Below are 23,699 nucleotides of genomic sequence, written 5' to 3' on the forward strand. Positions count from 1 at the left end.
TGTATGTTCTGTTAATATGAATGATCTAAATTTGATTTGTCATTCTGAGCACTGTGAGTGAATGCCCTAATCAGGTTACGCACCCAATGCATATGGGTCCGGTAAATTTCTCAAATGTGACCTGTTTCAGGAAACTAGGCGTATGTCGCTGGTCACTACTTCACAGGAGAGCCGTTTGAATGTAAACTTTTTTTTTATTTTAACAAAAATGTTATCGTGTTCCCTTCTGGAACATGTGAACTTTCATGTAACACTTGTATGCCATCTGTAAATACGAATGCAATTGTTAAATTACGAGGCAAATTGGTTTAGCCACAGAAAAAGCCAGCTACCTTCCCGCTAGCCATGATTGGCTAAGATAATGAGTCGGCTGGACATGCCGAGAGATGAGCTTGAATTGGTCTGCCATATAGCACGCTTCTGTCTATTTGAACAGGTTGGTATGTCTGAGTAATCCTGTCTAACGTGGCTTTTAAAAAAAAATGTATCGCGTAGTAAAACTTAACAAAAGACGCCACTATGCAAGTATCCATTTCAATAGAATGTCACTGCAACAACCGTTTCAGAGCACTCTCGTCTGAGTGTGCCAGAGTGCAGAATAACTGATGAATTTACATATGCTCAACACCGGTTGAATATGGCCGGTGTCAGTAAACCTCTGCAATAAAGCATAATTCAATTGTTGCCAGGAGCACAGTTAGTCACCAACGCTCTGGATAACATGAAAACAGCCTAACCAGCTCTGCTAGGGCGAGTAAAATGGTCGGTGCTTGGGTGGGGGCTAAAGCTTAAGATGATTCTTATGGCATTGCACACAGTCAGTGTGAACCAGAGTGACTTGACCCAACGGGCCAAGCAAGCTGTACAAACATAACGGAAACGACACAGGACGTCTTATTTAATGAACGGGGTTGCTGTCTGCCGTGAAGCATTCATCCATGTATACGGGTAAGAGTCTAGCTACAGTTTCAGATATAGGTTTCTAATTTTGTCTAAGTTATTTTCATTGCAAGTTAAAGCTTACTGTTAGCTAGCTGACATTTAGATGGCTGGCTCTCTAGCTAACATTACGTTTATGATCTGTGTGTAGTATCTCAAATGCAATTTGCATTTCAAGTTATTGCCTAATGTTAGCTAGCTAACATTGAAACTATTTGGGTAACTTTAGCTAGCTATGACAACCGGTTTGTATTGCTAGTCCTATGGATTAGGATTATGGCTCATTGTTTAGCTAGCATGTCTAAAAGACTCCACTTCTGACGGTGATTACGGCTATCGTATAATAATGCTGACATATTTGTATCTGGAATTTGTCTTTCAGCATCAGTAGAACATGCCTGACTCTCCTCCACCAGTCATACAAGGAGAATGGTCTCCCATCATTGCTTCCCATCAAAAAGAGAGTTGGCCCAAGCAAGCACAGGTTACACCTGAAGCATGAGGATTTGCAGCGAGTGGTGAACTTCATCAACAACTACGCAGAGGATAATGCAATAAATAGTATTACCAGGACACAATCCAGAACACAAACACTTGGTGGAAAGCTGCTGCCATCCAATGTGACGACAAGCAGCGGTGTGGCGTCTCTACAAGGAATCAATGACAATACTTGGTATGTAAAGCATAAACAACACGTTTTGATTATTTAATTTACCTCCAACTTGATTGGACCTACTTTTATTGATTTTACAGCCTATTTTTTGTTATTTCCTGTTTTACAGCTTCGATGCTCTGGAGCCTGGTGTTGTCGCCAAGGAGTGTTTGGACTCCGTCGGGACCAGGTTTCAGCTGCTGTGCAATGCTGATATCCTTCCTCCCATAGATGGTCTCCCTGTACAAGCACCACCTGGACTGGGCACAGCTAGTCAAACGTATCTTTTTGAGAAGATCAGGGAGTTTTGCGACGAAGAGGCTATGGACATCACAATTCCGGCTCCAATGTCAAGGGCAAAACAGAAACAGCCTCTCCGAATATAGATTATCTTGTTCATGCGTGGTTCGGATGGACCAGTTCATCACTGGGGGCGAGTTCCCAGTCATCAGCACTATCTGCAGTGCCTCTATTCAAATTACTCTCGCCTAACACACACGCCATATGTTGCTGCTTCAATTTTTTTATCCTGCTGCTCAACCACTTTACCCCTGATTGTATGCATATAACTACCTCATCAATCACTGATATCGTTATTGTTCTTGTACATACTCAATATTATTTTCTTTATTGACACAATCTGTTTCTGATATTGCTACTTTGCAAGTAACCATTTCGTTGTACCGTTTACACCTTCTGTAGAGACCCATCCACTTAGCAAGATGTTGCTGGAGATTATTTCTTTCAAATGACCCGTGGCTGAACGACAACATCAACATACAGCTGTCTGGTTACTCTGCGTCTTCCTTTCCTGTGACAGTCCTCATGAGAGCCAGTTTCATCATAGCACTTGATGGTTTTTGTGGCTGCACTTTAAGAAACTTTAAAAGTTCTTGATTTTCCTGATTGACTGCCCTTCATCTCTTAATGTAACGATGGATTGTTGTTTATCTTTGCTTATTTGAGCTATTCTTGCCATAATATGGACCCAGCCCTATTTGGTAAAATACCATCTTCTGTATACCGCCCCTACCTTGTCACAACACAGCTGATTGGCTCAAACGCATTAAGAAGGAAAGAAATTCCACAAATGAACTTTTAACAAGGCACACCTGTTAACTGAAATGCATTCAAGGGGATGCTGGTTGAGAGAATACCAATAGTGTGCAAATCTGTCATCAAGGGTGGCTACTTTGAAGAATCTCAAATATAAAATACATTTCGATTTAACATTATATATTTTTTGGTTAGTACATGATTCCATATGTGTTATTTCATAGTTTTGATGTCTTCACTATTCTACAATGTAGAAAATAGTAAAAATAAAGAAAAATCCTTGAATGAGAAGGTGTCCAAACTTTTGACTGGTACTGTATATAAAACAATTCTCTAATGTTCAGTGTGTGATAAATACTTTTGTGGTGGGGTTGCTCTTTCTGTAGTGTGGGCTACTTGACCCTTGTGGATGTTTTTGTACCTCTCACATGTGAGTTTCCCCAGAGTAAGGGAACCTGCCAGTAGGCATTCAGCCCAAAGGATTGTATTCATGTTGTGTCCCACAGGCGGAGGCCAGGCTGGCTGCAAAGAGAGCAGCCAGGGCGGAGGCGAGGGACATCCGAATGAGAGAACTTGAACGGCAACAGAAAGAGGTAGACACACACACACACACACACACACACACACACACACACAGGGCTGGGCATTATGGCCAAAATATCATTAAACATTATTTTTCCAAATTCTGATTGTATTTCACGGTATTTTATGTTTTTTAATAAAAGTTATATATCTACTTTGTGTATTGCAATGCCCTAGGGTGGCAACACATACATTGTAAATTATTTCAATGTGGATTTCTCCATTTGGATTGTTTTATACTGTTCAGTTAAACTTCAACTCACATTTTATTTCAGCATTTTCATACATTTCTGCATTTCCTGCATAACAACTGTGCTCTTTGAGTGACGGGGGCGGGGCTGGGTCTGTGGAATGCGGCATGGATAGAGGGAGCAGAGAGAGATTTTCTCAAGTAGCGGTGTAAACTCTAAAAATGGATGTTACACACGGTGAAGTAGCGTATCACATTTAACAAGCCAAACATTTAAAAAAAATGTATAGAAGGAAGGTAAAGGGAAAAACCCTAACTGGTCCGTGCATCAATACAGGGGGGGGGGATCCAGGGAGGGCCAGTGCCCCTGTGACAACAATTTTGGACCCCCTTGTGGCCCCCCTAAATGTGAAGTATGAAATCATTTTCTCATAATTAATTTTTGCTGTCGTTCTTTTTTTACATGGTCTTTTGCCTGCTAATGCCTGCAATGCAGTGAAGAAAACGATATGACAACAATAACGTCTAATGTAACTGCCCCCTCTAACAGTAGAACTGGCCCCAGCTTGGCCCCCCCAGTTGAAATGGTCTACAACCGCCACTGCCTACACACACTGTCACAATACCAGAATTTTGACTTCGATCCCGGGTTTAGTATTGCGATACTCAATACCAAAACGATTCTTGATACCACAGCAAAAAAAAATAATTATTGGCTTAAGTTACAGAATAACCACTAGGTTTAAAAAAACAAAAAAAACATTGAACAATATGTTTAACTGGTAGAAATAAAATAAAAAATAGAATATATTCTAAATTCAATCTCTTAAAATTTTTACAAAAAATACCATTAGTATTCGGTTAATTAATATCTTACATTTTCCTTATGCAAAACCATATCTGAGATTCAGAGCATTCACAATTTTCCAATGATATCTAATTTGGTAAATATCAAGGTTAAAAATGCTCATCTATAGTCATAATATTGGGTCAAATACATTAATTAGACCTATGATTCATTACAGCTAAATCATTTCACGTATTAAATTAATAGTTTTGGTCCCAAAATGACAAAAACACTTTGAAGCTCATATCTGAAGCTTCTATATTGCAATAAAGTCTATAAATCGTAGACACAATAGGTTTTACACTCGGAGTCATGATATGCTGTGTATTTCAACTCCCAGGGTGCAATACTCAACCAAGGGTTGCTGGCTGGCTACCGATAGTAAGCCCAGACAAACATGAAGTCTTCTAAATACACTGAACAAAAGTATACGCACAAGAAGCTTATTAATCTCAAGTGCAAACCTCCCTTGCACTGCTTTGTAACACCTTTTGAGGCTGGGCCTCATCTCCTCTGTTAGCAAAGTATTCCTATCGTTCGCTTCTGGAGCCAGTTTTGTCAACAAGCTGCGGGCGTGGAGGTATGTTTTCGTTAGCCATGCTGTCTGCATTTTCTCCTCTCGCTTGCTTCTCAAAAGTGGCTTGTGCTGTGTCCGCTGCAAGCGCAAGTAGCCAGCCTACTACTGCTCTCTTGAAAAGATTCCAACAAATTGCTAGACCGACTCAATCCTCTCAATTTGTGGATGACGTGAGACATTTGACAGAAGTACTGAAAGTAAAAAATTATCTAATACCAAACCTTTTTTATGTTCGAGTCTCAAAAGTAATTGAAGTTTCTGTATACCGTGCCACACATATACAGGTACAGTCAACTTTGATTCATTCAAGAAAGAGTTCCCGCCATTTCTGTTGAACCAGGAGATGCTGCATGTTCACAGATCAAATCCAGATCTGTATTTATTTTTCTTTCCCTTGTATGCAAATTATTAACCTTGTGACTGACTGAGTCTATATCATATAAGGTATTTGTATGTAAACTCCCTAGCACTCTCCCCCCCCCCCTGTTCTGTCCAGCTCTCCTCTCACCATTCCTCATCCAGCAGCAGGAAAAGCTGGGGCTCGATCCACCAATGGATGGTAACGCTAGGCCAAGGAGCATGGTCCTCTCTCTACTATCAGTCTGCTCTGTTGTGGAATTTGGCCTCTATCCCCCGGAAGAGTGCCCTCTGACAGAACCTTACATCACATTACAAATATTGTTCAGCCATATATTTGCTTTGGAGACGCCTTTATCTGTGCGTTTAGTTGGCTTTGGCGTCTTACCTTATTTTAGACTTATGCTATGTAATGAGGCAGTTTGGGGCTCATGTTGAATTTCATTGGAATGAGGCAGTTTGATCCTGTTTTCTGTTCTCTAACCACTATTGAGTGAGCATTGCTGAAATTGGGTGAGTTCCCAAAAACATGAAGATCATTTTTTGCACTAAGATTATTAAGTCCAGTGGTAAGCTAAAGATCTTTATGTTTTATGGAAACTTACCCCTGATGGGTTGCATAGGCCCCCAACCAAAACTCGGCCTTGGTTATGCTACTTGGAATGAACTGACTGTAGTATATTGTGATAGTCACATAGTGAAATTACAGGAGTGTTCAATATTGTATCTAGCTAGTAACCTTTCAAAGGTATTTCTTTGTGGAAACCTGGAGAATGCAAGCCCAGGTTTTCTCCCTTAAGTTCTGTCCATTTGTGGTTGAACAGCTCCTGTTGCAGTGTTTCTGATGGATTAATGGAGCTGCACAGCTTGTTGGCAATTTATTTGTGCCATCACATGTAGAGTATTAGCCTGTTGTATCTTCTTGTGTTTACCTTTACTGTGCTCCTTTTCCTTGCATTTCCTTGCATCTCCCTCATCTCTTTACCAACATTCTCCTCCATTACCAGGCTGACACAGAAATGGCCGACACTCTGGAGCACTAGTAGATCCAGTAGCCATCATTGCCGGGTTTGTATCCTTTACTTCATATCTCTTTCTCACCTTACGTCCTAACTTGTCCTGTCCTATTTCTGTCCCCCATGTTTCTCCGCAACAGGATGTCATGTTGGTCCACAGCACTGGAAGCTGCAGGGTGGGTACATTACATCTCGTTGACGATGTCATGCGATTTATTTTAGTCTATTTAATATGGATGTAGAATTTTATTGTAAAGGCCACACTGACGTTTGAAGCCATTGACCTTGTCAAAATTGCATTGGCTTATGTCTAATTGTTAGACTTTGATCATGTATAACATGGAAATTGGAATACTTCAATGTTCCTTGAGTAATTATGTTGTGATGTGTCTGTTCTGGTATTGAAGTCGGCCTCATTGCGAAACCTGGGCATCTCATTAAAGCCGGGCCAGCACCTCTTGTTGAAGAGACCTGGTGGTGTATGTTTCAGGATAAAGATTGGATGGGATGGATGGCATGACTGTTTGTGCAGAAAGGAAGCAGGGATGGGTTTGCTGGCCAAAAAAACCAGTGTTGAATTCACAGCTGGGTGACAGAAAGATAGCTGGACTATACTGAACAAAAACATGAACGCAACATGTAAAGTGTTGGTTCCATGATTTGAGCTTAAATAAAAGATCCCAGAAATGTCCCATAAGCACAAAAAGCTTATTTATCTCAAATTTTTGTGCACAAATTTGTATACAATCCTGTTAGTGAGCATTTCTCCTTTGCCAAGATAATCCATCCACTTGACAGGTGTGGGATATCAAGAAGCTGATTAAACAGCATGATCATAACACAGGTGCACCTGGTACTGGGGACAATAAAAGGCCACTCTAAAATGTGCAGTTTTGTCATACAACAATGTCACAGATGTCTAAAATAAGCTGCCCCGTCGTTTTAGAGAATTGGGCGGTACGTCCAAACTGCCTCACAACCGCAGACCACGTGTAACCACGGTAGCTCAGGAACTCCATTACCCGGCTTCTTCACCTGTGGGATTGTCTGAGACGAGACACTCGGACAGCTGATGAAACGGAGGAGTATTTATGTCTGTAATAAAGCCCTTTTGTGTGTAAAAACTCAATCGGATTCCTCCCTAGTGGATGGGCCTCGCTCGCAAATTATTTGAATTTTTTATTTCACCTTTATTTAACCAGGTAGGCCAGTTGAGAACAAGTTCTCATTTACAACTGCGACCTGGCCAAGATAAAGCAAAGCAGTGTGACACAAACAACAACACAGAGACACACAGAGGGATAAACACATTTTGTAAAAAACACAATAGAAAAATCTATACACAGTGTGTGCAAATGTGGTAAGATTAGCGGGGTAAGGCAATAAATACGCTATAGTGGTGAAATAATTACAATTTAGCATTAACACTGGAGTGATAGATGTGCAGATGATGTGCAAGTAGAGATACTGGGGTGAAAAACGACCAAAAATAAATAACAATTTGGGGAATGACGTAGTTGGGTGGGCTATTTACAGATGGGCTGTATACAGGTGCAGTGATCGGTAAGCTGCTCTGACAGCTGACGCTTAAAGTTAGTGAGGGAGATATGTCTCCAGCTTCAGTGAATTTTGCAATTCATTCCAGTCATTGGCAGCAGAAAACTGGAAGAAAAGGCGGCCAAAGGAGGAATTGGCTTTGGGGGTGACCAGTGAAATATACCTGCTGGAGCGCATGCTACGGGTGGGTGTTGCAATGGTGACCAGTGAGCTGAGATAAGGCGGGGCTTTACCTAGCAAAGACTTATAGATGACCTGGAGCCAGTGGGTTTGGTGATGAATATGAAGCGAGGGCCAGCCAACGAGAGCATACAGGTCGCAGTGGTGGGTAGTATATGGGGCTTTGGTGACAAAACGGATGGCACTGTGATAGACTGCATCCAATTTGCTGAGTAGAGCATTGGAGGCTATTTTGTAAATGACTTCGCCAAAGTCAAGGATCGGTAGGATAGTCAGTTTTACGAGGGTATGTTTAGCAGCATGAGTGAAGGAGGCTTTGTTGCGAAATAGGAAGCCAATTCTAGATTTAATTTTGGATTGGAGATGCTTAATGTGAGTCTGGAAGGAGAGTTTACACTATAACCAGACACCTAGGTAATTGTAGTTGTCCATATATAGTCCGAACCGTCCAGAGTAGTGATGCTAGTCAGTCAGGCAGGCGTGTGCGGGCAGCTATCGGTTGAAAAGCATGCATTTAGTTTCACGAGCATTTAAGAGCAGTTGGAGGCCACAGAGGGAGTGTTGTATGGCATTGAAGCTCGTCTGGAGGTTTGTTAACACAGTGTCCAAAGAAGGGGCAGAATGGTGTCATCTGCGTAGAGGTGGATCAGAGAATCACCAGCAGCAAGAGCAACATCATTGATATATACAGAGAAAAGAGTCGGCCCGAGAATTGAACCCTGTGGCACCCCCATAGAGACTGCCAGAGGTCCGGACAACAGGCCCTCCGATTTGACACACTGAACTCTGTCTGAGAAGTAGTTGGTGAACCAGGCGAGGCAGTCATTTGAGAAACCAAGGCTGTTGAGTCTGCCGATAAGAATGTCGAAAGCCTTGGCCAGGTCGATGAAGCAACTGCACAGTACTGTCTTTTATCGATGGGGGTTATGATATCATTTAGGACCTTGAGCATGGCTGAGGTGCACCCATGACCTGCTCGGAAACCAGATTCCCTAGCGGAGAAGCTACGGTGGGATTCGAAATGGTCGGGGATCTGTTTATTAACTTGGTTTTTGAAGACTTTAGAAAGGCAGGGCTGGATGGATATAGGTCTGTAACAGTTTGGGTCTAGAGTGTCTCCCCATTTGAAGAGGGGGATGACCGTGGCAGCTTTCCAATCTTTAGGGATCTCAAGATGATACGAAAGAGGTTGAACATGCTAGTAATGGGGGTTGCAACAATTGTGGCGGATAATTTTAGAAAGAGAGGGTCCAGATTGTCTAGCCCAGCTGATTTTTGGGATCCAGATTTTGTAGTTCTTTCAGAACATCAGCTATCTGGATTTGGGTGAAGGAGAAGAGAGGGGGGCTTGGGCAAGTTGCTGTGGGGGGTGCAGAGCTATTGGCCGTGGTAGGGGTAGCCAGGTGGAAAGCAAGGCCAGCCGTAGGAAAAATGCTTATTGAAATTTTCAATTATCGTGGATTTATTGGTGGTGACAGTGTTTCCTAGCCTCAGTGCAGTGGGCAGCTGGGAGGAGGTGCTCTTATTCTCAATGGACTTTAGTGTCCCCGAACTTTATGGAGTTTGTGCTACAGGATGCAAGTTTCTGTTAGGAAAGGAAAGGCTAGCTTTTTCAAACTGACTGTGTATATTGGTTCCTAACTTCCCTGAAAAGTTGTATATCGCGGGGGCTATTCGATGCTAATGCAATACGCCACAAAATGTTTTTGTGCTGGTCAAGAGCAGTCAAGTCTGGAGTGAACCAAGGGCTATATCTGTTCTTAGTTCTACATTTTTTGAAAGGGGCATGCTTATTTAAGATGACGAGGAAAGCACTTTTAAAGAATCACCAGGCATCCTCTACTGACACGATGAGGTCAGTATCCTTCCAGGATACCCGGGCCAGGTGAATTAGAAAGGCCTGCTCGCAGAAGTGTTTAGGGAGCTTTTGACAGTGATGAGGGGTGGTCGTTTGACCGCAGACCCATTACGGACGCAGGCAATGAGGCAGTGATCACTGAGATCCTGGTTGAAGACAGCAGAGGTGTATTTGGAGGGCAGGTTGGTTAGGATGATATCTGAGGATGTCTGTGTTTACGGATTTGGGGTTGTACCTGGTAGGTTCCTTGATGATTTGTGTGAGATTGAGGGCTGCGCCCCTGCCCAGTCGTGAAATCCATAGATTAGGGCCTTTATTAATTCATATCAATTGACTGATTTCCTTATATGAACAGTAACGCAGTAAAATCTTTAATTGTTGCATTTATCTTTTGTTCAGTGTATATATTAGGCAGTGCTATATTTTGTTATGGGGTAGGCTAAGATCCTATGGCTATGTGGCTCCTAACAACATTCAAACAGCTGAGATGGCGTTATTAAGACTAAAGTCTAAATATAGACAAATTACTTGGCTACCTCAAATGAATCGGCATGTTAGCAATGGACATTTTAATTGTTTATGAAACACTATCATATTTTCCTAACCAAAAAATCTATTCAACTTATTAACTGTTGAATTACTTTCTCAAAATGTAGCAATGACTTGGTGTGCCGTTCGTTTTCACGACTCTTGTAATCTGCATTGTGAACACGCATTCCCACAGCACGTCTGTCAGTCCGTTAGGGCTGTCCCCGACCGAGAGTCTTCTGTTCTTTTGACCAATGGATTGCTACATTTTTTAAAACCTATTTTCCCATATACACTGTGTACAAAACATTAGGAACACGTGCTTTTTCCATGACATAGACTGACCAGGTGAATCCATGTGAAAGCCATGATCCATTATTGATGTCACTTGTTAAATCCACTTCAATCAGTGTAGATGAAGGGGAGGATTTTATACATTATACAATGTAGAAAATAGTAAAAATAATGAAATAGTAAAAATAATGAAAAACCCTTATTATTAAGTGTCCAAATATTTGACTGGTTCTCGTAGGTAGGTAGGTATGTATGTATGTATTTTTGTTCTATTTTCAACTAGGTTAAAATGGTCTACATGAAGCCAACAAATAAAAACATTGCAGGTAGGAAATATCCTGATATTATAAATAAATATCCTATAAGTCACTGGCTATGCTTGGGGGTTTGTTCATGTTCTTCAATCGCATTCATCACTACTAAGCCTGTCTGCAAATAACTTGAAACATTGTATCAACTGGGTATAGCCAGCAGCTATCACTAGCAAACTTGCAACATTGTATAAACTATACTGGGCCCTCAGTCTCCTGTGCCAGTGAGCTCTGGAAAGACACACAAGTAATCTGGTATTTTATTATGTTTCTACTGAATCAGAGCATGACATTTTTTTTCTTTTTCATGCCAAAACCCAGTTATTGAAAGGGAAATGGCTGGATACATTGAGGAACTATTGTCATTCTCAATGAATGTGAAAATACTTTGTTTACTTGCTGTTTTTGAGGTGAAGTAAAAAATACTGGGACCTCCCTAAGGCACATTTATACATTTGCGCACAGGCCAGGTAGTCTATTTTTACTAATTTGCATAATCAGGTGCGCGTCCTTACTCAATATGACAGGAGCGCTCCAGGCAGGCAGATTCAGACCCTTTACACCGTTTGGCAGTTATTATAGCCTTGAGTATTCTTGGGTATGACGCTACAAGCTTGGCACACCTGTATTTGGGGAGTTTCTCCCATTCTTCTCTGCAGATCCTCTCAAGCTCTGTCAGGTTGGATGTGGAGCGTTGCAGCTCAGATATTTTCAGGTCTCCAGAGATGTTCGATCGGGTTGAAGTCCAGGCTCTGGCTGGGTCACTCAAGGACATTCAGAGACTTGTCCCAAAGCCACTCCTGCGTTGTCTTGGCTGTGTGCTTAGGGTTGTTGTCCTGTTGGAAGGTAAACCTTCGCCGCCATCTGAGGTCATGAGTGCTCTTTTAGAGTAGGGCTGTAACGTAACAATGTGGAAAAAGGGAAGGGATCTGAATACTTTCCGAATGCACTGTACAATGAATAAATGGACATCTCGCAAATATAATGAAATAAACCAAAAATTGGTTTCTTACAAGTGTAGCATAGGTTTTGTGCTCTGCAAACAATGTGTCATTCCGACAATGAGAAAGGTAAACGACTGTAATAACATATTGACATAAATGTCCGTAACCAAACATTGTAGATTGGGAATTAACGGTAAATGTAGTAGTGATATACAGTGCCATTGGAAAGTATTCAGACCCCTTGACTTGTTCCACATTTTGTTACGTTACAGCCTTATTCTAAAATGGATTAAAAAAGAACACAGACTCTGCAATCTACACACCATACCTGACAATGACAAAGCGAAAAACATGTTTTCAGAAATGTTTTAAATATATAAGCCAAAAAATAAGTATTCAGGACCTTAGCTATGAAACTCTAAATTGAGCTCTGGTACATCCTGTTTCCATTGATCATTCTTGAGATGTTTCTACAACTTGATTGGAGTTCACTTGTTGTAAATTCAATTGATTGGACATGATTTGGAAAGGCATACACCTGTCTAATATAATGTACCACAGGTGACAGTGCATGCCAAAGCAAAAACCAAGCCATGTCGAAGGAATTGTCCGTAGAGCTCCGAGACAAGATTGTGTCTAGGCACAACTAATTTCTAAAAACCACCTTAGGATTCAGGACCTACTTTAAAAGGCAAACGCATGCCATTCCGGTACACATGTCTGAACCGCCGTGCCTCCAGTTCGCCTAGCTACTCACTGGATCCTATGATCACTCGGCTACACATGCCTCTCAATAATGTCAATATGCCTTGTCTATTGCTGTTTTGGTTAGTCATTTTTGCCCTATTTCCCAGTAGAGCCTCCAGCCCTGCTCAATATGCCTTAGCTAGCCCTTATGTTCCACCCCCCACACATGCGGTGACCGCACCTGGCTTAAATGGTGCCTCTAGAGACGACAACCTCTCTCATCGTCACTCAATGCCTAGGCTTACCGCCACTGTACTCACATTCTACCATACCCTTGTCTGTACATTATGCCTTCAAATCAAATTTATTTGTCACATACACATGGTTAGCAGGTGTTAATGCAAGTGTAGTGAAATGCTTGTGCTTCTAGTTCCGACCGTGCAGTAATATCTAACAAGTAATATAACCTAACACTTTCACAACAACTACCTTATACACACAAGTGTAAAGGAATGAATACGAATATGTACATAAAATATATAAATGAGTGATGGCCGAACGGCATAGGCAAGATGCAGTAGATGGTATTGAGTACAGTATATACATATGAGATGAGCAATGCAGGGTATGAAAACATATGAAGTGACATTGTTTAAAGTGGCTAGTGATACATTACATCAAGATGGCAAGATGCAGTAGATGGTATAGCGTACAGTATATACATATGAGATGAGCAATGTAGGGTATGAGAACATTATATAAAGTGGCATTGTTTAAAGTGGCTAGTGATACATTTAATTACATCAGATGGCAAGATGCAGTAGATGGTATAGCGTACAGTATATACATAAGAGATGGGTAATGTAGGGTAAGTAAACATTATATAATATAAAGTGGCTAGTGATAAATTGATTACATCAATTTTACCAATTATTAAAGTGGGTGGAGTTGAGTAAGTATGTTGGCAGCAGCCACTCAATGTTAGTGATGGCTGTTTAACAGTCTGATGGCCTTGAGATAAAAGCTGTTTTTCAGTCTCTCGGTCCCCGCTTTGATGCACCTGTACTGACCTCGCCTTCTGGATGATAGTGGGGTGAACAGGCAGTGGCTCGGGTGGTTATTGTCCTTGATGATCTTTTTGGCCTTCCTGTGACATCGGGTGGTGTAGGTGTCCTGGAGGGCAGGTAGTTTGCACCCGGTGATGCGTTGTGCAGACCTCACTACCCTCTGGAGAGCCTTCCGGTTATGGGCGGAGCAGCTGCCGTACCAGGTGGTGATACAGCCCGACAGGATGCTCTCGATTGTGCATCTGTAAAAGTTTGTGAGTGTTTTTGGTGACAAGCCGAATTTCTTCAGCCTCCTGAGGTTGAAGAGGCGCTGCTGCGCTTTCTTCACCACGCTGTCTGTGTGGGTGGACCATTTCAGTTTGTCCGTGATGTGTACGCCGAGGAACTTAAAACTCTCCACCCTCTCCACTACTGTCCCGTCAATGTAGATAGGGGGCTGCTCCCTCTGCTGTTTCCTGAAGTCCACGATCATCTCCTTTGTTTTGTTGACATTGAGTGTGAGGTTATTTTCCTGACACCACACTCCAAGGGCCCTCACCTCCTCCCTGTAGGCCGTCTCATCGTTGTTGGTAATCAAGCCTACCACTGTAGTGTCATCTGCAAATTTGATGATTGAGTTGGAGGCATGCATGGCCACGCAGTCATGGGTGAACAGGGAGTACAGTAGAGGGCTGAGAACGCACCCTTGTGGGGTCCCAGTGTTGAGGATCAGCGGGGTGGAGATGTTGTTACCTACCCTCACCACCTGGGGGCGTCCCGTCAGGAAGTCCAGGACCCAGTTGCACAGGGCGGGGTCGAGACCCAGGGTCTCGAGCTTAGTGATGAGTTTGGAGGGTACTATGATGTTAAATGCTGAGCTGTAATCGATGAACAGCATTCTTACATAGGTATTCCTCTTGTCCAGATGGGTTAGGGCAGTGTGCAGTGTGATGGTGATTGCGTCGTCTGTAGACCTATTGTGGCGGTAAGCAAATTGGAGTGGGTCTAGGGTGTCAGGTAGGGTGGAGGTGATATGGTCCTTGACTAGTCTCTCAAAGCACTTCATGGTGACGGAAGTGAGTGCTACAGGGTGGTAGTCATTTAGCTCAGTTACCTTAGCTTTCTTGGGAACAGGAACAATGGTGGCCCTCTTGAAGCATGTGGGGACAGCAGACTGGGATAAGGATTGATTGAATATGTCTGTAAACACACCAGCCAGCTGGTCTGTGCATGCTCTGAGGACGCGGCCGGGGATGCCATCTGGGCCTGCAGCCTTGCGAGGGTTAACACGTTTAAATGTTTTACTCACGTTGGCTACAGTGAAGGAGAGCCCGCAGGTTTTGGTAGCGGGCCGTGTCAGTGGCACTGTATTGTCCTCAAAGCGAGCAAAAAAGTTGTTCAGTCTGTCTGGGAGCAAGGCATCGTGATCCGCGACGAGGCTGGTTTTTCTTTTGTAGTCCGTGATTGACTGTGGACCCTGCCACATACCTCTCGTGTCTGAGCCGTTGAATTGCGACTCCACTTTGTCTCTATACTGACGCTTAGCTTGTTTGATTGCCTTGCGGAGGGAATAGCTACACTGTTTGTATTCGGTCATGTTTCCGGTCACCTTGCCCTGATTAAAAGCAGTGGTTTGCGCGTTCAGTTTTGCGCGAATGCTGCCATCAATCCACGGTTTCTGGTTGGGGAATGTTTTAATAGACGCTGTGGGTACAACATCACCGATGCACTTGTTAATGAACTCGCACACCGAATCAGCGTATTCGTCAATGTTGTTGTTCGACGCAATGCGGAACATATCCCAGTCCACGTGATCGAAGCAATCTTGAAGTGTGGAATCCGATTGGTCGGACCAGCGTTGAACAGACCTGAGGGCGGGAGCTTCCTGTTTTAGTTTCTGTCTATAGGCTGGAAGCAACAAAATGGAGTCGTGGTCAGCTTTTCCGAAGGGAGGGCGGGGGAGGGCCTTATATGCGTCGCGGAAGTTAGAATAACAATGATCCAGGGTTTTGCTACCCCTGGTAGCACAATCGATATGCTGATAAAATTTGGGGAGCCTTGTTTTCAGATTAGCCTTGTTAAAATCCCCGGCTACAATAAATGCAGCCTCAGGATATGTGGTTTCCAGTTTACATAGAGTCCAATGAAGTTCTTTCAGGGCCGTCGATGTGTCTGCTTGGGGGGGATATACACGGCTGTGATTATAATCGAAGAGAATTCTCTTGGTAGATAATGCGGTCGGCATTTGATAGTGAGGAATTCTAAGTCAGGTGAACAAAAGGACTTGAGTTCCTGTATATTGTTATGATCACACCACGTCTCGTTAATCATAAGGCATACACCCCCGCCCTTCTTCTTACCAGAGAGATGCTTGTTTCTGTCGGTGCGATGCGTGAAGAAACCAGGTGGCGTACCGACTCAGATAGCGTGTCTCGAGTGAGCCATGTTTCCATGAAACAAAGAACGTTAGTCTCGGATGTCTCTCTGGAATGCTACCCTTGCTCGGATTTCGTCTACCTTGTTGTCAAGAGACTGGACATTGGCGAGTAGTATGCTCGGGAGCGGTGCACGATGTGCCCGTCTACGGAGCCTGACAAGAAGACCGCTTCGTCTGCCCCTTCTATGGCGTTGTTGTTTTGGGTCGCCGGCTGGGATCCGATCCATTGTCCTGGGTGGTAAGCCAAACAGAGGATCTGCTTCGGGAAAGTCGTATTCCTGGTCGTAATGTTGGTGAGTTGACGTTGCTCTTATATCCAATAGTTCCTCCTGACTGTATGTAATAAACCTAAGATTACCTGGGGTAACAATGTAAGAAATAATACATAAACAAAACAAAATACTGCATAGTTTCCTAGGAACGCGAAGCGAGGCGGCCATCTCTGTTGGCGCCGGAAGTACAATGAATTGAACCATTTCTTCCGCGCCCAGAAACCTGCTCCTTTTACTCTCTGTTCCGAACGCAGTGGACGACTAGTTCTTTTAGCATTTAGCCGTACTCTTATCCTAGTCCTCCTTTGTTCCTCTGGTGATGTAGAGGTTAACCCAGGCCCTGCAGCCCCCAGCATCACTCCCATTCCCCAGGCGCTCTCATTTGTTGACTTCTGTAATCGTTAAAGCCTTGGTTTCATGCATGTTAACATTAGTAGCCTCCTCCTTAAGTTTGTTTTATTTACTGCTTTAGCACACTCCGCCAGCCTGGATGTCCTAGCCGTGTCTGAATCCTGGCTTAGGAAGCCCACCAAAAATCCTGAAATTTCCTTCCCTAACTATAACATTTTCCGACAAGATACAACTACCAAAGGAGGCAGAGTTGCAATCTACTGCAGAGATTGACAGAACTCTGCAGGCTTACTATCCAGGTCTGTGTCCAAACAATTAGAGCTTCTACTTCTACTGGGACGTGCTTAACACCCCGGCCATCCTACAATCTAAGCTAGATGCCCTCAATCTCACACAAATCATCAATGAACCTACCAGGTACAACCCGAAATCTGTAACCATGGCCACCCTCTTAGATATCATCCTGACCAATCTGCCCTCTAAATACACCTCTGCTGTCTTCAACCAGGATCTCAGCGATCACTGCCTCGTTGCCTGCGTGCGTACTGGGTCCGTGGTCAAACGACCACCCGTCATCACTTTCAAACGCTTCCTAAAACACTTCAGCGAGCAGGCCTTTCTAATCGAACTGGCCCGGGTATCCTGGAAGGAAGGATACTGACCTCATCCCGTCAGTAGAGGATGCCTGGTTGCTCTTCACCCCAGACTTAACAGCCCCTGGTTCACCCCAGACTTGACTGCCCTTGACCAGCACAAAAACATCCTGTGGCGTTCTGCATTAGCATCGAATAGCCCCCGCGATATGCAACTTTTCAGGGAAGTCAGGAGCCAATATACTCAGTCAGTTAGGAAAGATAAGGCTAGCTTTTTCAAACAGAATTTTGCTTCCTGTAGCACTAATTCCAAAATGTTTTGGGACACTGTAAAGTCCATGGAGAATAAGAGCACCTCCTCCCATCTTCCCACTGCACTGAGGATAGGAAACACTGTCACCACTGAAAAATCTACGATAATCAATAATTTCAATAAACATTTTTCCACGGCTGGCCATGCTTTCCACCTGGCTACCCCTACCCTGGCCAACATTTTAACATCCAACATCCCCTGCAGCTGATGTTCTGAAAGAATTGCAAAAATCTGGATACCTACAAATCAGCTGAGCTAGACAATCTGGACCCTCTCTTTCTAAAATTATCAGCCGAAATTGTTGCAACCTCTACTACTAGCCTATTCAACCTCTCTTTCGTGTCGTCCGAGATCCCCAAAGATTGGAAAGCTGCCACGGTCATCCCCCTCTTCAAAGGTGGAGACACTCTAGACCCAAACTGTTACAGACCTATATCTATCCATCCTGCCTTTTCTAAAATCTTCAAAAGCCAAGTTCATAAAGAGATCCCCGACCATTTCGAATCCCACCGTACCTTCTCCGCTATGCAATCTGGTTTCCGAGCTGGTCATGGGTGCACCTCAGCTAAGCTCAAGGTCCTATACGATATCATAACCGCCATCGATAAAAGACAGTACTGTGCAGTTGCTTCATCGACCTGGCCAAGGCTTTCGAATCTGTCAATCACCGCATTCTTATCAGCAGACTCAATAGCCTTGGCTTCTCAAATGACTGCCTCGCCTGGTTCACCAACTACTTCTCAGATAGCATTCAGTGTGTCAAATCGGAGGGCCTGTTGTCCGGACCTCTGGCAGTCACAGGGTTCAATTCTCGGGCCGACTCGTTTCTCTGTATATATCAATGATGTTGCTTTAGCTGCTGGTGATTTTCTGATCCACATCTACGCAGACGACACCATTCTGTATACATCTGGCCCTTCTTTGGACACTGTGCTAACAAACCTCGAAACGAGCTTCAACGCCATACAACACTCCTTCCGTGGCCTCCAACTGCTTTTAAATGCTAGTAAAACTAAGTGCATGGTCTTCAACCGATTTCTGCCCGCACCCTCCCGTCCGACTAGCATAACTACTCTGGAAGGTTCTGACCTAGAATATGTGGACAACTACAAATACCTAGGTGTCTGGTTAGATTATCAACTCTCCTTCCAGACTCACATTAAGCATCTCCAATCTAGAATCGGCTTCCTATTTCGCAACAAAGCCTCCTTCACTCATGCCGCCAAACATACCCTCGTAAAACTGACTATCCTACCGATCCTTGACTTCGGCGATGTCATTTACAAAGTAGCCCCCAACACTCTACTCAGCAAACTGGATGTAGTCTATCACAGTGCCATCCGTTTTATCACCAAAGCCCCATACACTACCCACCACTGCGACCTGTATGCTCTCGTTGGCTGGCCCTCACTACGTATCCGTCGCCAAACCCACTGGCTCCAGGTCATCTATAAGTCTTTACTAGGTAAAGCTCCGCCTTATCTCAGCTTACTGGTCATGATAACAACACCCACCCGTAGCACATGCTCCAGCAGGTATATCTCACTGATCATCCCCAAAGCCAACACCTCCTTTGGCCGCCTTTCCTTCCAATTCTCTGCTGCCAATGACTGGAACGAATTGCAAAAATCGCTGAAGCTGGAGACTTATATTTCCCTCACTAACTTCAAACATCAGCTATCCGAGCAGCTAACCGATCACTGCAGCTGTACATAGCCCATCTGTAAATAGCCCATCCAATCTACCTACCTCATCCCCATAGTATTTAATTACTTTTCTGCTCTTTTGCACACCAGTATTTCTACTTGCACATCATCATCTGCACATCTATCACTCCAGTGTTCATTTTGCAAAATTGTAATTACTTGCTACTATGGCCTATTTATTGCCTTACCACCTCACGCCATTTGCACACACTGTATATAGACTTTCTTTTTTTTCTATTGTGTTATTGACTTTACGCTTTTTTATTCCATGTGTAACTCTGTGTTGTTGTTTGTGTCGCTTTGCTTTATCTTGGCCAGATCGCAGTTGTAAATGAGAACTTGTTCTCAACTAGCCTACCTGGTTAAATAAAGGTGAAATAAAAATCAGGGACTAGTTATGAATAGTATTATGGATATGTTTGTGTCTTAACAGCATGTGTTTGGTACAAATAAAGACAATTAAATAAAGTTATCTGTTCTGAATAACCTGTGTATGTTTTATTGGCTCATAATATGAGTGTGTGTGTGTGTGTGTGTGTGTTCGGTTGTCTATGCCTGGTGTGATCTATGAACATGCAGCAGTACCTTTTACTCATACTCTATCGACTAACTCTTTTTGATTTGCAGGCTATGAACGGATTTGGCATGTCTGTTAATAATTGTTTCCTTATTTTCAGCTGGAGGAAAAATGTGATAAGACCTTCGTAGACTACAGCCGGGTGAGTACGAGCAAGAGAGCTTTCTATTGTTCGTCTTTAGGCCATTTTATTTCTATCATTGATGAATATGACCAATGCAGGCCTAAATCATTAATGGCCCAGTGCAGTCAAAACCATGATTTACCTGTGCTTTAGTTGAGATATCATACACATATACATATATATATATATATATATATACACATTTAAACTCAGTTTTTCACAATTCCATTTTAATCCTAGTAAAAATTCCCTGTCTTAGGTCAGTTAGGATCACCACTTTAATTTAAGAATGTGAAATGTCAGAATAATAGTACAGAGAATGATTTATTTCAGCTTTTATTTCTTTCATCACATTCCCAGTGGGTCAGAAGTTTACACACTCAATTAGTATATGGTTCACTGCCTTTAAATTGTTTAACTTGGGTCAAATTGTTTAACTTGGGTTTAACTTCGGGTAGCTTTTCACAATAAGTTGGGTGAATGTTGGCTCATTCCTCCTGACAGAGCTGGTGTAACTGAGTCAGGTTTGTAGGCCTCCTTGCTTGCACACGCTTTTTCAGTTCTGCCCACACATATTCTATAGGTTTGAGGTCAGGGCTTTGTGATGGCCACTCCAATACCTTGACTTTGTTGTCCTTAAGCCATTTCGCCACAACTTTGGAAGTATGCTTGGGGTCATTGTCCATTTGGAAGACCCATTTGCGACCAGGCTTTAACTTCCTGACTGATGTCTTGAGATGTTACTTCAATATATCCACAATTTTCCTGCCTCATGGTGCCATCTATTTTGTGAATCGCACCAGTCCCTCCTGCAGCAAAGCACCCCCACAACATGATGCTGCCACCCCCATGCTTCAGGGTTGGGATGGTGTTTTTCGGTTTGCAAGCCTCCCCCTTTTTCCTCCAAACATAACGATGGTCATTATGGCCAAATAGTTCTGTTTTTGTTTCATCAGACCAGAGGACATTTCTCCAAAAAGTACGATCTTTCTTCCCATGTGCAGTTGCAAACCGTAATCTGTTTTTTTATGGCAGTTTTGGAGCACTGGTATCCTTCTTGTTGAGCGGCCTTTCAGGTTATGTCGATATAGGACTCGTTTTATTGTGGATATAGATACTTTTGTACCCGTTTGCTCCAGCGTCTTCACAGGGTCCTTTGCTGTTGTTCTGGGATTGATTTGCACTTTTCGCACCAAAGTACGTTCATCTCTAGTTGACAGAACGCGTCTCCTTCCTGAGCGGTATGACAGCTGCGTGGTCCCATGGTGTTTATACTTGAACGTGGTACCTTCAGGCATTCGGAAATTGCTCCCAAGGATGAATCACACTTGTGGAGGTCTACATTGTTGGCTGATTTCTTTTGATTTTCCCATGATGTCAAGCAAAGAGGCACTGAGTTTGAAGGTAGGCCTTGGAATACATCTACAGCTACACCTCCAATTGACTCAAATGATGTCAATTAGCCTATCAGAAACTTCTAAAGCCATGACATAATTTTCTGTTATTTTCCAAGCTGTTTAAAAGCACAGTCAACTTATTGTATGTAAACTTCTGACCCACTGGAATTGTGATACAGTGAATTATAAGTGAAATAATCTGTCTGTAAACAATTGTTGGAAAAATGACTTGTCATGCACAAAGTAGATGTCCTAACCGACTTGCCAAAACTATAGTTTTAACAAGAAATTTGTGGAGTGGTTGAAAAACGAGTTTTAATGACTCCAACCTAAGTGGATGTAAACTTCCGACTTCAACTGTACATGTGGTGGCCTTAATCAACTTTACCTCCTCTTGAGGTAACTCAGCACTGTATATACGTTTCAACATCAATCCCCTCAGAAAATGATATCCCAACTGTTACGGATACAGGTGTCCTGTGTGTGTGTGTATATCTTTTCTCTCCTTCTCCTCCTCACAGGTGACAATCATCACTCCCCAATCAGAAGACACCTGCTCCTTTTCCCTCAACCAATCACATCCCCTTTCCCTTGGTTTAAAAACCCAGTCAGTTGTTTTCTCCCCAGATCAATCTCTATGTAGTTAATTCTCTCTCTCTCTCCAGCTCTATCTATCTATCGCTATCTCTCTGTATTGATCTCTTTTGTTTTTGCAACTACATGTCACTTTGTCCATCCCACCTGTGAGTATTGTTTTTGTTAAAGTGTTGACTGTTTGTTTGTTGGGAAAAGGGGGTACCAAGACAAGTCGCCCATGTGCATACATTACCCGTAGGAATACTTTGTCTAAGTACCCTAGTTAGAACTGGGCGGACCACCCACTGTATTTTTGGTTAGTTAGCTGTTGAAGTAGGCTAGTCTAGCTTAGGGGTGTTTTGGATTATTGTTTCTTTGCTTGGGTCCAGCTCAGCCCCTTTTCTCACACCCCCATTACCGTGTGTTCATAAATAAACCCTAAGAGTTTGACGGTAGAGTTAAATTGTCTGTGGTTATTGGTTCTCACTGTTCTTTATCACTATTATAATTTGCATGGGTTATGTTACGGGTCTCGTCTCCATCCCCCCCTAGACTGCAGGGCCAAAGGGATTCGTAACACCAACAATGCTACTAAAGTAACCCCTGCTACTACTAACACTGCCCATGACTCATACCTTATAATCCCTAATTTGCGCCCTAGTCCAATTCCTTCCTGTTACCTTAGTATCCTTCAGTTACTACTATCCCACCAAACAAAACTCTGAGTCACAGGTTTCTTGAAAGTGGACAATATTGTCTGAAATGACAACACTATCTCTGCTACTCTCACCATGATCTGGGTATGTGTGACGTTCAATTTAACGTCATAGTAGTCTCTATATTGTACAGTTAGCTGTCCTTCCTCTCCTTCGAGCGATCCCCTCTAACAATATACATAGGAGTGGTATCGTACCCCAGAGACTCTATTACCCACTTCCTTAATTTATGAGCCCAGACTCTATGATTAACAGCCTTATGCAAACATTCTGTCTCAAACACAGGCTGCAAATACATTTGCACATAAATCATTCCATCTAGCCCGTAACACATTAGTCACTACTATGGTTATAGCCATACTAAAACATTCTCAAATCAATTAGTCAATATACACCAATCCCTCCTCTGGGGGGGGGGGGGGACTCTGTCCGCTCTGTTCTATGCCCATGGGTCCCCATGCCCGTCGCCTTCATTTTCATCCTTGGGTCTTAACGCAAGACACAGACTATGAGCCTTGTATGTAATTAATTGTACCGTATCATCCAGCAATCCATATGTATTGATGCACCTTAACATTAGAATTCCCTTCCTTTACTCAATACATTCCCCGTACAGATAACCATTAACTTCTTGTGTAGCAACTAGACTATGGCACTCAATATTCCAATAGGATACCTGATAACTAACAATATTTCAAGTTTAGAACTCAACTGTATATATTTAACAAAAATAAATGCAACAATTAACATTTTACTGAGTTTCAGTTCATTAAAGGAAATCTTTCAATTGAAATTCATTACGCCCTAATTTATGGATTTCACATGACTGGGAATACAGATATGGATCTCTTGGTTACAGATACCTTAAAAAAAAGGTAGGGGTGTGGATCAGAAAAATCAGTTAGTATCTGGTGTGACCACCATTTGCCTCATGCAGAGCGACATCTCCTTTGCATAGAGTTGATTGTGGCCTGTGGAATGTTGTCCCACTCCTCTTCAATGGCTTTGCGAAGTTG

The sequence above is a fragment of the Salmo trutta genome, chromosome 18 (assembly GCF_901001165.1).
Source record: "Salmo trutta chromosome 18, fSalTru1.1, whole genome shotgun sequence".
NCBI classification, from domain to species: domain Eukaryota; kingdom Metazoa; phylum Chordata; class Actinopteri; order Salmoniformes; family Salmonidae; genus Salmo; species Salmo trutta.